The sequence below is a fragment of the Alligator sinensis genome, unplaced genomic scaffold (genome assembly GCF_000455745.1).
Source record: "Alligator sinensis unplaced genomic scaffold, ASM45574v1 scaffold528_1, whole genome shotgun sequence".
Taxonomy (NCBI): domain Eukaryota; kingdom Metazoa; phylum Chordata; order Crocodylia; family Alligatoridae; genus Alligator; species Alligator sinensis.
The window spans coordinates 1,181,425-1,197,497 of NW_005841846.1; the positions used below are offsets into that span (position 1 = coordinate 1,181,425).

Sequence of the window (16,073 nt, forward strand, 5' to 3'; positions counted from 1 at the left end):
TTTTTGCTGCAGCTATACTCAGGGACACACCCGGCAGAGGGAGGTGGTCTGGGAGCAGCTTGAGTGGGAAGTGTAGAGCTGGAGAGGCACCTGGCCACCAACACAACCAACCCGTCCCTCTGCGGAGAGAGGCGGGAGAGGCGAGAGAGGCTTCATGCTCTGGATAACCACCACACCCGTGGTGCATTTGTCTGCTCGCACATCCAGCTCCTTCAGGAGATGGACCATGGCTCCCACTTCTTCTATGCCCTGGAGAGGAGGTGGGAGGCCAGAAAGTACATCACCTGCCTTCTGGTGGGTGATGGCACCCCCCTCATGGATCCAGGTGAGATGTGCCAGTGCGTGCGGGCCTTCTATGAAGAGCTCTTCTCCCTGGATCTGACTGCCACCGAAGCCTGTCAGACCCTGTGGGAGGACTCCCACAGGTCAGCATGGGCGACTAGGACCGGCTGGAAGCTCCTCTCACTCTTGCTGAGTTTTTAGCTGCCCTCCTCCTGGTGCCTGGCAACAAGGCACCGGGCATCGATGGGCTGACCACGGAGTTTTACTGGGCCTTCTGGGACATCCTTGGCCTAGACCTTGCCGCAGTCTGGGCCGAATCCGAGAGAAGTGGGGAACTCCCCCTGTCATGCCAGAGACCCATGCTGACCCTTCTACCGAAGAAGGGGGATCCCCATGACCTAAGAAATTGGCGTCCCGTGTCCCTCCTCTGCATGGACTACAAGGTGGTAGTGAAGGCCATCTCGCTGTGCCTGTGGTCCATGCTGACAGTTGTGATCCATCCCAACCAGACGTACACAGTGCCCAGACATTCCATCTTCGACAACCTGTACCTGGTTCGGGACCTCCTGGAGCTAGCACGCCAGGAGGGCCTGTCTTTCTCCCTCCTGTCCCTGGACCAGGAGAAGGCGTTTGACAGAGTGGATCGTGGGTACCTCACAGGCACACTGTGGGTCTTTGGCTTTGGGCCCCACTTTGTGTGGGCTCTTTAGGTGCTGTACACCTCTGCAGAATGTTTGGTCACGCTCAACTGGACCCCGATGGAGCCCATCCCGTTCAGGAGAGGGGTGCGTCAAGGCTGTCTGCTGTTGTCCACCTTGTCCCTGGAGCCCTTCCTCGTTCTCCGGCGGAAGTGGGTGGTGGGGTTGATGTTCTGGGAGCCAGTGGTGTAGCTGGTCCTGTCAGCGTATGCTGACGACGTACTCCTTATGGTCCAGGACTTGAGCTACCTGGTGCAGGTGGAGGCCTGCCAGGCATTGTACTCTGCGGCCTCCTCTGCCTGGGTCAACTGGGTCAAAAGCTTTGGCCTGGCAGTGGGTGACAGGTGGCCTCATTCCCACCCATGCTCCACAGGATCTGCTGGATCATGGGCTCGCTGCTCTACTTGGGGGTCTACCTGTCCCCCACAGACCCCTCCTTGCTGGAGAACTGTCACCAGCTGGAGGTAAGGGTGGTGGAGCAGCTCTGGGCATGGCCAGGGCTCCTGAAATGTCTCTCCCTGCGTGGGAGAGTGCTGGTGCTGAACCAGTTGGTCCAATCCATGCTCTAGCACCGCTTACACACCCTACCTGTGCCCCCTGAGGTCCTGGCAGGACTCCAGAGACGGGCGCTGGAGTTTTTCTGGCTGGGACGGCACTGGGTTGCTGCAGAGGTTCTGAGCCTCCCCTTGTGGGAGGGTGGCCAGGGCCTGGTTTGCCTGCATAGCCAGGTCTTGGCATTCTTTCATCCACTGTTATCCAATTGTACAATCCAATCTATATATAACCATGGTTTATAGACATTTCTAATAGACACAACTAAAGTGCTAATGATAAACTATAGTACTTAGCCCGTTACATATTTATATAATTTATTAATAACTAAGTAAGCCTTCACAAACTATTCATGAATATTTTTAACATAGTGTGACCTAAAAATCTAAACCTAGATTCTCTCTGTCATACACTTTCTGAAACATAATCTTATATTGTTCATGTTATCCAATTTTCTGGGTAGAATATTACCTGTCTATACATTTTCTGAATCCGAAAATTTAGCTGAACTGTGAAGAACCAGATTCTGCTCTTTCTTACACCAATTCAGCCCTATACATTTTAGCTTTAATGAAAGTAAAATTTAGACAAACAGCCTGTCATGGAACACTGATATGAATCTGGGAGTTTTGATCATCATTAATGTTAGGTACTTTTACTTACCTAAGGTTGTCATTCTGGTGTTGTAGTTACTATAATTTTGAAAATAGCTGTTGTCACCTGGAATTGCAGTGGATTTCTGTCCATTGTGGAATATGAGCGACTGAAGAGCTCAATCCTTTTTCCCTTTGTGAGCCTAAATGGCAGTTTTCCAACCATATAACTGACATTTTTGGCACTTATGCACAGTTTGCATTTTTTTCATCCAGATAACATGGGCAGTAGTTTGCTTGACAGGCTCTGCCCTGGCTAGAGAGCCTGCAATCATATACATGTGTATACCAGATATGCATAAGACACAAAATTCTACCTAGTAAAAACCCATGACTAGCTGGGGTTGGATGCTGGAGAAGCAGAAGGGGATGGACAAGAGTGGGGAGGGGAGGAGGATCCTTCCATGTTTTAGCCCCAACAGCTAAGTGGTTAGGGCACTCACCAAAGAAGTGGGAGACTTAGGTTCTAGGTCAGAATGACACTTACAAGGCTGGAAAACTACCATTTAGGTATATAAATTGAAACAGAATTCTGGCCTAAGAGTATACTGGGTAGCCAGTCAACCTGCACATAACTTATGGTTTCTAGTTCCAAATATCTCAGTTGTGTTCCTTAAGTCCTTTGTCGCTTGACTAGGATATGACGACTAGAACGCAGGAACTATTATTCTTTTATTGAATAATTCATATCCATCTGGTATGTATAACAGAAGGGGCTTTATTTTCAGAAGCAACAAATAGATCCCTGAGGCCCACATGTTTCACCAAGAGGTCACCATTCTGAAAGCTTTAAGTGCAATGCCAATCTTTCAAGGACTATATATCATGACAACTGTACTAACTTTACTTTCTCAAGGGAGTAATGAATGTAGTCTTATATAGTATTCAAGCAAGATGATGCACATGTGGGTTTCACAAGGCACAGTTCTTTCCATCACCCTTGTACCTTGTGGCCTATCTATTGCATTTAAACTACAAAATATGAATAGAATGCTTAAGACATTATAGTTAGTCCAGTTAGAATCGTATGTCTCCTGCAAATGAAGTAACCTTTGTATTTAAAGTGTGATTCATATTAAAAGGAGGCTTGCATGGATTGCTGCCCCATCCATGAAAGCCTTCTTTAAACATGAGTTGGAAGCTCATTAGAAGACAAATATAGTTAGATCAGCTGCAGTGTTTAATCAAGTCAAGGTTACCAATGGATGTATCGTTGATATACATCCACTATGAAAATTGACTTTGTTAGCCTACCTTCCATACACTTCTTATTTTTTCTATTACATGTTAAAACACTGAGACACTGTGAATGCTTAGCCAAACATGACATTTGAGAAGCTATGCAATTCCTCTCTTCTTTCCAATTAAATTGTTCTGCCCATTTAACTTGCATATATACATTTTATGAATGCAATGTCATGGTTCAACATTCTGTATACTTTTGGCATTTCTATCTGTAAGTACCCTTTCCAGTAACAGGACAGATGCAGGGAGAGATTCCAGCTATTCCAGAACTCAAACCATACAATTCCTCCCTTCATATCCAGCTCTGACAGCTTTAAGTATCCTGCAATCAGTGCTTTGCCAAAATAAGGTGCAAAATCAGTGCTATGAATTATCATATTAATTCTGGTAAGAGTAAGAACTACAGAATCAAATTATATATATATATATAATTTGCATATATTAAATTATGTATTAATACTTAACTGCATTACATGTATTATTTAAAAAGTGCTTTACCAACACTAACTATGTCCTCAGATAAATTAGTAGAATTGACAGGCCAAATTTATTATTCACATAAGAAGCATTGTTTTTCTTTGGCAGGAAATAAAACTTGCAACAACAGCTCATAAAAATCTGTTTTTAGCAGCCAGTCTTTGAGAAGCAAAGTGTTTTCATCCTATTCTGCAAGATACCAAAAATTAAAGGTGTGCACTTCTTTAGATAAATTCAAACTCCTGCAGGGAGAATGTTTCCAAAGTCTACTAATCTCTTTATGCATATAAACACCTCATATTTTTTTCTTATATAAAACATGTTAATCAGAAATGCGAGGTAAAGCAATTCATTAAATGAATTGGGAAGCCTTGGAAGAGACTATTATAGCTAATGAATTTTCAAATATAAAGCAGCAAACAAATGTCTTCATTCTAATAAAACTGCCTGCTGTTATCGAAAACTCAGTCACAACACAGCTGACATCAATTTCATGATTTTTTGGGGGGGGTGGGTTTCTGTAGCTAACTTCACTGAACCCAAAGAGATTAAATGTGGTGAGAAATTTTTAAGACTCTTCTTTATAATGCAGATATCTGGCAGTAAAGCAAGCAGAAAATGTACAGATGGCAGCCCTTCACATGAAAATATTTACTTTCAATTATGGATTTTACAGATTGAATATCATCAGTATACCATACACCATGACTTACTCATGGCCATCAGAGATAAGCACACTTAATGCATATTATTCTGATCTGAAGGTGCAATTCCATACCACTCTCTCCAAAAAAGGATTACCTTTAGATGTAATTGTTTTACGGCTTATGGCCAGCTCTTGAGAAGCTCTACTATTTCATTCCTAGGAAAGTAATGGTATCCATACAATAGTGAAAACATATTTGGAATGTGTGCTCTTTGTGAAATATCTTAGTTATAGGAAGCACTCTTTGAACAGTCTTCCATATGATCATTACACATGCAGTTTCTAAAAATCCCAATTTATTCAAATTCCTGCCAGCATTTAGGTCTTCTTCAAAGTCCTTCAATGACTGTCTGTCAAACAGACATTATGCCTTGACTTTAATAAGGCTTTTGATATGGTTTCCCACAAAATTCTTACAAGCAAGCTAAAGAAGTATTTGATAGATGAATGAACTGTAAGGTGGATAGAAAACTGGCTGGATCATCAGGCTCAAAGGGTAATCAAGTAGAGTGCCTCAGGGGTCAGTCCCAGGGTTGCTTTTATTCAATATTACCAATCTGGAGGATGGGATGGAGTGCACTCTCAGTAAATTTGCAGATTACAGCAAACTGGTTGGAGAAGTAAATATGCTGGAGGGTAGGACTAGGATTCAGAGTGACCTCAAAAGTTGGAGGATTGGACCAAAAGAAATCTCATGAAGTTCAATAAGGTCAAGTACCAATCTTGCACTTTGGACAGAACAATCCTATGCACCGGTACAGACTGGGGACAGACCGGCTAAGCAGCAGTCTGCAGAAAAGGACCTGGGGGTTACAGTGGACAATAAGCTGGATAGGAACCAACATCGTGCCCTTGTTGCAAAGAAGGCTAACAGGATACTGGGCTCCAGTAGTACAAGTGTTGCCAGCAGATTGAGGAAAGTGATTAGTTTCTTCTGTTTGGCACTGTTGAGGCCATACCTGGATTACTGTGTCCAGTTTTGGGCCCCCACCACAGAAAGGATGTGGACAGATAGAAAAGTGTCAAGCAGAGGGCAATGCAAATGGTTAGAGGGCTAGGGCACATGACTTCTGAGGAGAGGCTGAGGGAACTGGGCTTGTTTAGTCTGAAAAAGAGAAGGCTGAGGAAGGATTTAATAACAGACTTCAACTACCTGGAGGTTGGTTCCAAAGAGGATGGAACTAGACTGTTCTCTGGTGGCAGATGACAGAACAAGGAGCAACGGTCTCAAGTTGCAGCAAGTGAAGTTTAAGTTAGATATTAGGAAGAACTTTCTCACTAAGAGGGTAGTAAAGCACTGGAACAGGTTACCCAGAGAGATAGTGGAATCTCCATCCTTGGAGGTTTTTAAGACCCAGCTAGACAAAGCCATGGCTGGGATGATATAGTTGGACATGCTCTTGCTTTGAGCAGGGGTTTGGACTAGATGACATCCTGAGGTCCCTTCCAACCCTAATTTTCTATGATTCTATGACATTAAAATATTGCAAAAGTAAAAAATGTACAGTTAAAATATTAGACCATCTTGTGCCTTACACAGGATACTAATAAAAAAAAGTGATATCTCTTGCCAAAAATGTAAGTTGATCGATTTAAAAAACCTTCAAGGACTTTTTTTTTTGTCTTTTAGGTGGTGCTAAAAACTAAATTATATTTGTAGAAATGGTACTATCAAAGCATTATATCACTTTTAATTAGGCAGTAATAACTATGGTAATCTACATGCAATTCATTTGCCAGTGCATTCAAATACATTCTGAACTAAATATCTTAGTTTGTGTTTATGAGTCTGGAAGAATGTGTGGGAAAAGAAGTTACCAGAATGGCACTACCAGGGAGAAGGGGAAGAGGAAGGCTGAAGATGAGATGGAGAGATATAGTGGAGAGGGACATGAGAGGAGTTGGAAGAAGAAGACATATATGACCGAAGCCAGTGGGGAGCCAGGATCCACAACAGCGACCCTGTTTAGATGGGAAGAGCGAGGAAAGAAGAATATAACTACATATTTTAGCAAAATACTTAGATCCATTCTTAAACAACACAGATATCACTGTTCCAATTTTATGGGTTTCAAAATTATTTCTATTCAAGGCTTTAGAAAGCACCCCCAAATACCTCCTTCCAAATGCTTGATATGTTTACCTTTACTCTCTGGGCAGAACTGACAGTTGTTAAATCGTCTTAGCTGATGCAAAGAATTCCAGTCTTCCCAGAGTGAGATTGTTTTTGCTATTAAATTCTGGAGCGTTGAGGGTTACGTCTGCTGTGACTCAGCGGGTAGGAATGTTTCCAAGGAGTTGCAGTTATTAGGGCTGTAACTAAACTGCATCTTAAGAAAGAAGATTATATAGTATAAGTTGTTATCTAAGTTGTTGTCTAACGTTACTCTAGAAAATTCAAAATAGAAAGACAAGAAAATAAATAATACATCCCCTTCTACAGCTCTAATTCAGAAAATCATGCCTCTTCAGAACAACATTTAAGCAAACGCTTAAGTATTTTCCTGAATCGGAGTCTAAGTTTGTTAGGCTTTAGGACCAACAAGCATACTTAACTTGATTGATTACTGAAACACAGTCACAGGATGAAGCTAGTGTTACATGGTAGCACTGATAGAATAAAACATCTGCAAGAACACACTAACAAAGAAAGTATTGTAGACAGAGTCAAAAGGGCTAAAAACATGAGAACCATGTTTGATTCAAGCCAGGATATTTTAACTAAGATGGATAAGCACAGGGAAAGCTTATTATTGTTCTAGTGATATCAATAGGTACATGAAGCTATTGACTTTGCTAGAACGCAGTCAAAGTAGATGTCCATTTATAGCCACATGAATACTCACCAAAATCCTCCATAAACATTTATTTGGATAAACAGGATTAATTTTGGCCTGACTATTGGCACCATTTTAATATTGGCTTTCCAAAAAACAACCCAGCAAATGAGAATGCTGGGAGGAAAGCTTCTGGAAAGAGCAAACTTTAAGGACATATTATGAAATTTTGAACTCATAATGTAAATACTTACACTGCCAATGCAATTTTAAGAATAAACAAATGTCCAGTCATGGAAGAAAAATAATGTCATCTAACCTTTGAGTCCAAATAAAACTAGCCAACATAGATCTAATTTTGAATTTCCAGCATTGATGCTTACACAAAATGCTTGTGAATGACCTAATTCCAAGAAGAATTAACACAAGTTCTTCAGTTAGAAGATAAATACATTCTCAATTTATTTTAAAAAGAAGAAGAAATCATAGTTCATAAAAACCTACGCAGAGAAAAAGACATCTTATGCAGAAGGGTTCTTTGACCTAACTGGCAAAAATAGAACAGCATCTAGTGACTGAAAATTGAATCTCTAAGGAACATTTTTTTTAAAACTCAGAGTAATTAACCATTAAAATGCAATGCCAATAGATGTGGTTGATTCTCCTTTGTTTGAAATCTTTACCTTAAGAGTGGGTATCTTTTTAAAAGATATGTTGTTTAACGACGTTATTTTGCTCAGCACAAGAATTAATGGGTAAAATTCAATGTCTGTGGTATGCTGGAAGCTAGGTAATATGAAGATGAGACTGATAAACACCTGAGGAAATAGAAGAAATCTTATAGTGGTTCTTCCTGATTTTGGGAATTATGGATGAGATCCTCAACTAGTGCAAAGTGGCCCAACCTTACTAACTTCAGTGAAGCCACTGAAAGCTCTGGCCACTCAAGGCTTATTCATATGGGTTCTTCTTGTACAGCTTGCAAACATAAGTCAGGCAAGAATTTATCAAGTAACATTAATTAGTAACATTAGTTAGTCACTCATTTTTCAGCTCATTTCTCAAAAACAATTTATAAAAATGATATTGCTGTTGCTCAGTTCTGTGCCACCTCTAGTAAAACTTAAAACTTTTAGTACAAGTCAGATCACATCAGCCAGTTCATCCTGTGAGTTATCATACAACTTCAAGGCTGATAGAATTTAAAAAATCTACTGCTTCCTGGATATTTAAATGGAATATGTTTAATTAAAGAAAGTAGAGGGTCTTTACTCATGCTATTTGTCTTTTTAGCAATGCTGCTCCTGAACTATTTTACCTGGCAAAATTTCAACAGCTTGTTAAATCAGCACATGCAAGATAATGTGCTCATAATGTCATCTTATCACTCAGACTCAAAGCCTCAAGCAGGGAACAATCTAAGCTATATACCAAACTGTTAGGAGTTTTTTTCTGATAAGCTATAATGCAGGTGCTAAGCACCCTTTATAAAATGCAAAGCTTCATCTTTTCTTCTGTGACTGACTCTAAGCCTGGAAAATTTCAAATCACCTTCAGATGTCATTGAAAAATACTAAAGGGTCAATGATTGCACAACCATGAAATGGTAGCTCAGTGCTTGCCAACATTTATTTTCACCCCATCTGCTATGAATTACTTTGTTTACACTCTTCTCTCTAGTTTTTTTTCTCAATTTGTGGAATGTGAAGGATAAGTAGAAAACATGCAATGGATTCCTGTCTGACTTTGGCTAAAACTACACGATTTAAACTGTGCACCCCAGGATATACTTCCATTGCACAGGATTATACATCCATCAAGATAATGGTCATATGATATGGTTTTAATGCTAAGCCAGGAGCAATACTGAAAACTAAAGTCCCTTAACAGGGCGGAGTTTGACTGGTTTAATAGTTTAACTAACTTTTTTTCCTACACTGAGTACTGGAAACACAATTAACCAAATCAAACATACAGTTTTTCTTTCATAAATATTTTTCCATTTTACATATATATTTTATACAATTAGTGATTTATTTCCATCAGCTATGTAATAATCATGCCTTGAAAATTTACTTTAAAAAAAATTGATATGGCACTTAGCTAAAATTCAAGATCTACCATATTAAAGATCCAAAATGCCTCAGTTTCATTGGTTTTTTTCCCTACTGCCTTAAAATCATTGTGAGTCTAGTTTTCACATGAATTCCAGTTTTTAAATAAAAATGTATCTAATATACAAACCAGATTACAGAATGACAAAGAAACTGGCCTCTTATGCTACAATCTGCTCAAGTAGTTATTGTAACAAAGAAGCTGACCAACAACCCAGAATGATAATGTCTTTTCACATCAGAAGTGTGTTCCATGAATAGAAGGAATGCACAAGAGGTGTACACATACATACCCTGGGTGTCTGCATAGCTGACTGACATGTTAAATCACTTCTGACTTCTTTACATAGGACAAAGCAAATTCAGCCTTGATGTAAATAGGTACAACTACTTGCTTCAAAAAAAGTTGTTCAAGGGCTTATTTTGACCCAAAGTTCAATAGAATAGAGTCGCTAAAAACATAAAATCCTTCATATCTGACCAAAATCCATTCAAACAGTTAAGACTGATTATACTTAAATTACAGAGATTGACTTAGCCATTAGTATTTGATCTTTTTCAGGGGTGTTCTTTGACATTTATTAGTTGCACCTATTGTACTAACATTAAAATATGAACCTACCTCAATCAAAGACAAATGATTTCAAGAAATAACACTAATTCACTGCTGAATGACTTTAACTATTTACCAGACTTTCTATAACAAAAGTATCAATGTGTAAGTTCTAAATAGTTTTTACACTGTTTACCAGTTTACCCAGCTTACAGCACTTCAATATTAGGAAGCAGAGAGAGACGTAAGGCCAAAATGTCTACTATACAGACTATTGCGACACAGAAGGACAGTCGCAAAACCCTATGAGCATTTCCACACCACCTCTGGACCATGCTAGAGTGCCACAGTGAAAGATAGCATATCCACTCTAGGTTCAATACAGCCTGAAGAAATGTAGCCACATCAGAGTGGTGTTGGGCATATGGCAATAGCTCTCTCAGGTATGCTTACAGAGCAGTACAAGAAGCATATCAAATGGCAGCGGCAACACAATTTTTAAAGGCTGTAGTGCATTAGGAGTAGCCCTGCCATGCTTCACCCCTTAGCTTGATAAAGGGCAGTATAGCCAGGCCCTATGAGTTTGGACTCTGAAGGGATTTTCCCTTGCTCTGCACTCTTGATAGTTTAAATCATTGCAAAGTTACATGGGCCATGCTTTTCAACCACTATACAATTGATATAAAAACCTACATGTGATAGGGGGAAACAAGATAATGACCTGGGAGGTTTTGCATGATTGCTCCCTTGGATGAGGTAGTGGGGAGGACTTAGATGACCCATGAAAGAGAAAGAGGGTTCAGTTCTTGAAACTCATATTTCTCCTGAGATCTCCATAGAGACCCTACGCTTTTAGGAGTTAGGTTGCATTGAAATCTTGAAGACTGTTATACTGGGTCCCTAACTTGCTAAAGAAAAGGCATTTGCTGCATACTGGTGATAACTCCTTCACTAATAGCAGATTCAGCATTAACTTTCACTTGACCTAAGAATGTAGTTAATAAAACAGGATGTTGTGGAGGCAATGCTGGCAGGCTAGGCCAAGGCTAATATGTTCAAATACAATTCTTAGTCTACATAGGAGGAAAAAGGCAGGAAATTAGGGGTTATTTATGTGATCCCCCACTCTTCCTTTGGAACCTCAGAAGTTCTTTATCAGGATTGGAGTCTGTCTTTGGAAAAGGTGGGATTGAAAAAGTGAACTTGTTACATACAAATCAACAGAAATTGCTTACCTATCATAAGCACTTTCCACTACTGCCAGATTTTTGCTTTAACCAGGTTCCCTGAGGTTAGTCACTTGACAATACTATGCTGCCTGTCATCATGTTATTTCCATGTAAAGAATAATATGATCTTAAGACCAAATGTTTGCCCAACATCTAATTTTTCAAAATGCTAGAAAAGTTTCACATAAGTCCTTCCCCATCTCTCAGAAGAAGAAGCTTTACTATTTCGCGGCCCTTTTGTTTTCTGTGCCCAACATCTATGCACCTGCATTTTCATTTTCTGTCCATGGTATCATTCTCTGTTCATTTTTTTCTCCCTCTGTGACAAAAGCTTGAGGTGTATCTGTGTTCTGGCAGCTAATTCATAAAAAAGGAAAAGGAAAGAAAAAATTAAAATTTCTGGTCCTTTGTGAAACTAGGTTTTCATGCAAGGAGGGAATCAATAAAAAGGAAGTACAAGAAATATTTATAAGTACTATATTTAACATCATAATGTTTATATGTACATTATTATAAACAAATACTGAACCAGCAACATTAAATTACACACACACACCTACCTGACGTGTGTGTGTGTGTGTGTGTGTGTGTGTGTGTGTGTGTGTGTGTGTGTGTATAGAGGGTATTATTGTCAACTGGTGAGAACTGGCATACCTTCATTGATTTTAATGGAGTTCTGATAACTTATCCTATTCATGATCAGTCACCAGCATCTTAAAACATGTCTTTCCACAGTTACTGCAGTCCCCTGGCACTGAACCCAGATGGTCTGGGTTTATGCCCAGGCTGTGACACCACCAAGCAGCAGATGTGGCGCTGGACATAACTCAGTATGAACCTGCCTGTGAAGTTTTCCATGGGGGAATCATGTGATCCATGGAATCCAATGCAAGGCAAAAGCCCCTTGATGGGAGGGCTATAAAAACTCTCCCACTTGGCCTGGGGTCTTGTCTTGGCAACAGTGTTTGTAGCCTCGTTAGATCTTGCCTCGCTCCTGTCTTGCCTTTGCCTCAGCCCTTCTATTGTGCATTTTGGATTCCCTGTTTCCTGACCTCTGGCCTAGCCTTGACCATGGACCCATCTTGACCCCTGGCATGATACTTCAGACTCAGATTGATACCTGGAATAAATTGCCAATTACTCAAATCATGAGTGAGACCTTATGAGGGGGATAAGTCAAAGTGCTGCATTTATTGATTCCGTGCTTAATACACACACATACACCACATTTATACCCCAATTTCTGTTCTGTGCTGGTATACGTTACCAGTCTTATCAGTGCTCAGATCTACTTAGTGACCAGCTAAGTTGATTGTGAGTGGGAGCCAGGCTTCTGCCCGTCCATCTCGTCAGATGAACCAATGCTCCAGGATGACCTGTAGAACAAGACCCAAAATCGATATGTCTCACCCCATCTTTTATAGCCTTGACAATTCACCCAGTCTCTGGGCTTTTGCTGTGTTGTCACTGTGTTCTTCCTTGAAGGTTGATTGATGTTGTTCTCTTGCTGTTCTGGGATGGATTCTTTTTGTTTGGTCTTTTACCTGTCTGCATTCTTCAGCCAGCCGCCAGCTGATGTTTTTCACTTGTTCCATTTCTTTTCCACACTTGCTATGGGGGCAGCTGGGAGGAACATATTAAGAATATTAGGTTGTCTTTCCCTGAGATTATCTTTTTCCTCTCCAGCTGGGTTTTTATAAAACTTCCTACCAAGTTCAGGCTGAGTGTGAAATTCAAGTAGTCCTTCCTGCCCCACCCCCACTTCCCCCAGGCCTTGAGGCACAAAACAAGTGTAAACAAGACATGAATGACTAATAAAGAACAAAAAAACAAAAAAGGTTCAAACTGCTTTATATACCTTGTAATTCAGAAAAAGAAACATATTCTCTGTTCATCCCTAGCCCGGGTTTTGCAAGTGATTACTGCACTTGACAATGAAGCAATAACTTATTTAAACCCTTTTCTTTGGGTAGGCATAGTAAGGATAGCAGTCTTGAATTTAAAAATCTCTTAAACTTGAGAAATCACAACTCTAAGAATTATGCCAAATTCCTAAAGCATCAAAACAACATGACGATCCCAAGTGATAATCAAGCAAACAATTTAAATCTGACAACTGTTGTTACAATATTTTATTAACCAGCTGTTTTCCAGAATTCAAGTGGCTCGGGTTTCTATAGGATTTGTAACATTCTAATTGCTAATATAAACCCTTCACTTTACGCTTTTATTTCGAGGCATATTGCTTTCAAAACATTATGCAATATTACCTAATAACTTATTGAGGCAGGCCCTAAAGCATATAAATATCATCTAAAGGGCAATACAAATAGATTTACTGGGCTATCCCATGGGGATTTTCTAGCTCCCCAGCTCCAAATACAGAAATGACTTGAACACAGTGGGCATGTCGACAAGCACACACATACCTCTTGCAGCATCTCAAAGCTGCAGGGAGCTGGACCCAGGTTCCGTGCCAGTAAGTAGGGAGTGGGGCAGGGCTGGAGGAGGGGACCATGGGGGGACCCCCACCGGCCCCATCCCTGATGGCTGCCCCGCCTGGTCCCATCCCCCACCTGCTTCCCTAGACCCCACCATTGCTGTCTTGCTCAGCCCCATCCCCTGCCTGCTCTCTGAGCCCCCGTGACGGCTGCCCCACCTGGCCCCATCCCATGCTGGCTCCTGCAGCCCCCTTGAGGGCTGCCCCACCCGGACCCAGCATTCTAGCACTTAAAAAAAAAAGCCCCACACTCACCGGTGGTAGCACTAGCCGTTGGTGTCACTGGGGCCTCGTGGCTGTCAGGAGGATGGGGCTGGGTGGGGCAGCAATCCGGGGGGTTGGGGAAACAAGCAGAGGTGGGACCAGGGGGCATGTGGGCCCTGTGGGGTGGGGGTCGTAGCCTCTGTGGGGGCCATCTGTCTCCTGTTGGGGGGGCTGTAGCCCTTGTGGGGGGGGGCTGCACCCTGTGGCATGCAGGGGACCCACCTTTCCTGAGCAGCCCTCTCCCACAGTCCCCACACAATCCACCCACACACCCCATGGCCCCCACATCCCTCCACAGCCACCCACAGGCTCTAGCTCCCCTTGGCTGCAGATTCAGGAGGAGCCTGGAAGGGTTATTTTGCCCCAAGTGTCACAACTTGTACCACACCAAAGTGCATGTCCAGGCACATGTGTCAAGGCAAAAAGCTCAGCTCCAATTTGCACCACTTCTATTTGAGCTGTTGCAAGTACACATGCCTGCATGTGTGGATGCACCCACTGGGAGGATTCTATAGTACAATTCTGCAAGGCTGATCTGATTTTGGTTCAGGATGTAAAATGTAAATGGGTCAAAAAAGGTAGAGTTTTAGTCATGAGAGGCTGACTGGGTATAAGAGAGTTTTTAGTTTGTTACTGGTTAAAGGCTATATCTTCTAAACATCTACAATTATGGGCATATCTACACTGCTTCCCTAGCACTGTTGGGGACAGTGCACTTAAGCATATCTCACTCACCTGTTCCTATATGATGTCCTTGCCAAAAGGGGCTCAGCATGGCTTACAGTAAGAAAAATAGGGCAACTAGCATAAATAAAACAAAATCAAGCTAAGATCTACTAAACAGTGTCCTGGCCTAGCTTGGTTGCTAAATGCCTGCCCAAATATGAAGGTCCTGAAGTTCTTCTGAAAGATGTCCTGATTTAGACTTTGGTGGGCCTCATGAGGCAGGGAGTTCCACAGCTAAGGAGCAAGCATTTTCACCAAGCAGAGTTGGTGTACTGATGGTACTTGTAGGAGGCTGCTTTTGGCTGACCTGAGGAATTGTGATGTGGTATAAGGAGGAAAACGGTCCCTTAGACACATTGGGCCCAGGCTGTTTAGGACCTTATAGGTCAAAACTAGCACTTTGAATTATGCCTGGAAAGTTACTTGCAGCCAGTGCAGAAGTTGGAGGGCTCAAGTTATGCACTCCTGGCATCTCACCCCCTGGCAGAAGGCGGGCAGCTGTTCCATAGCTTTCAGATGGTCTTCAAACCCTATGCAGAGCATATTGCACAAGTCTAGCCTTGAATTTACAGAGACACAGATGATGGTGGCCATAATGAGAGCCCAAAAGAAATAGCTGCAGCCTACTCACTGGATGGAGTTAGTGAAAGGTGGTCCTAGCCATAACCACCACCTGAAGATACACATGCAGCAAAGGATCTAAGAGAACCCAAAGGGTGTGAACCTGAATGAAAGGGGGAGGCTAAACCCCACTAATGATAGGTGTTCCAGTCACCACCAAGTCAAGTGGTCCATCACCTCTGTCTTGTCTGCATGCAACCAGGCACTGGAAAAAGACCAAGACTTCTGAGGCCCAGGTCAGAAGAAAAAGCAACTGTGGCAGCCAGAAGACAGCTGCCTTTAATAAGGACTTACCGGCAATGGACAGGAAGCTGCAGCAAGGAGAACCAGTGTAGTCAACTCCTATGCGGGCACATGAAACCATGCCACCAGCACTAGCATGCTTTAGGAGCACTTGCTGACTCTGATTGGCAGGGTGGAACTTAAACACCCAGATAAAAACTGACCAGCCGGCCCCAGCATTCTGGCACTTGAGCCTGTAGAAAGGGGATTGGAAGTGCGTGCTCGGAGCAGCGGAGATCTGTATCCTGGAACAGATTGCCCCGGGAGGGGCAAGTGGTGGGAGCTAAGACTTCCTCTCACAAGTAAAGGTTCAGAGGAGCCTACAGACTTACCCAAAGGAACTGAGTGGACACCTCAGAGAGATGGCCGGCTGCCAGGCAATGAGGATCCTGGA

At 42.0% G+C, this 16,073-nt stretch overlaps 1 protein-coding gene and 1 long non-coding RNA gene across 2 annotated transcripts in view; both read right to left on the reverse strand.

The window, feature by feature from the left end:
• Window positions 1-6,909, reverse strand: part of FGL1 (fibrinogen like 1) — a 47,121-nt gene extending 40,212 nt beyond the window's left edge. Inside the window, exon 1 of the mRNA XM_006015864.3 lies at window positions 6,757-6,909. The gene's annotated coding sequence lies outside the window, so the exon portion shown is untranslated. The remainder of the gene's footprint in view (window positions 1-6,756) is intronic.
• A 5,806-nt stretch (window positions 6,910-12,715) lies between these two features.
• The window catches only part of LOC102382200, an 18,516-nt gene continuing 15,158 nt past the window's right edge, over window positions 12,716-16,073 (reverse strand). The window contains exons 2-3 of the long non-coding RNA XR_322904.1: window positions 16,012-16,068; window positions 12,716-12,909 (exon numbers count right to left, since the gene is read on the reverse strand). This is a non-coding gene — a long non-coding RNA (uncharacterized LOC102382200). The remainder of the gene's footprint in view (window positions 12,910-16,011; window positions 16,069-16,073) is intronic.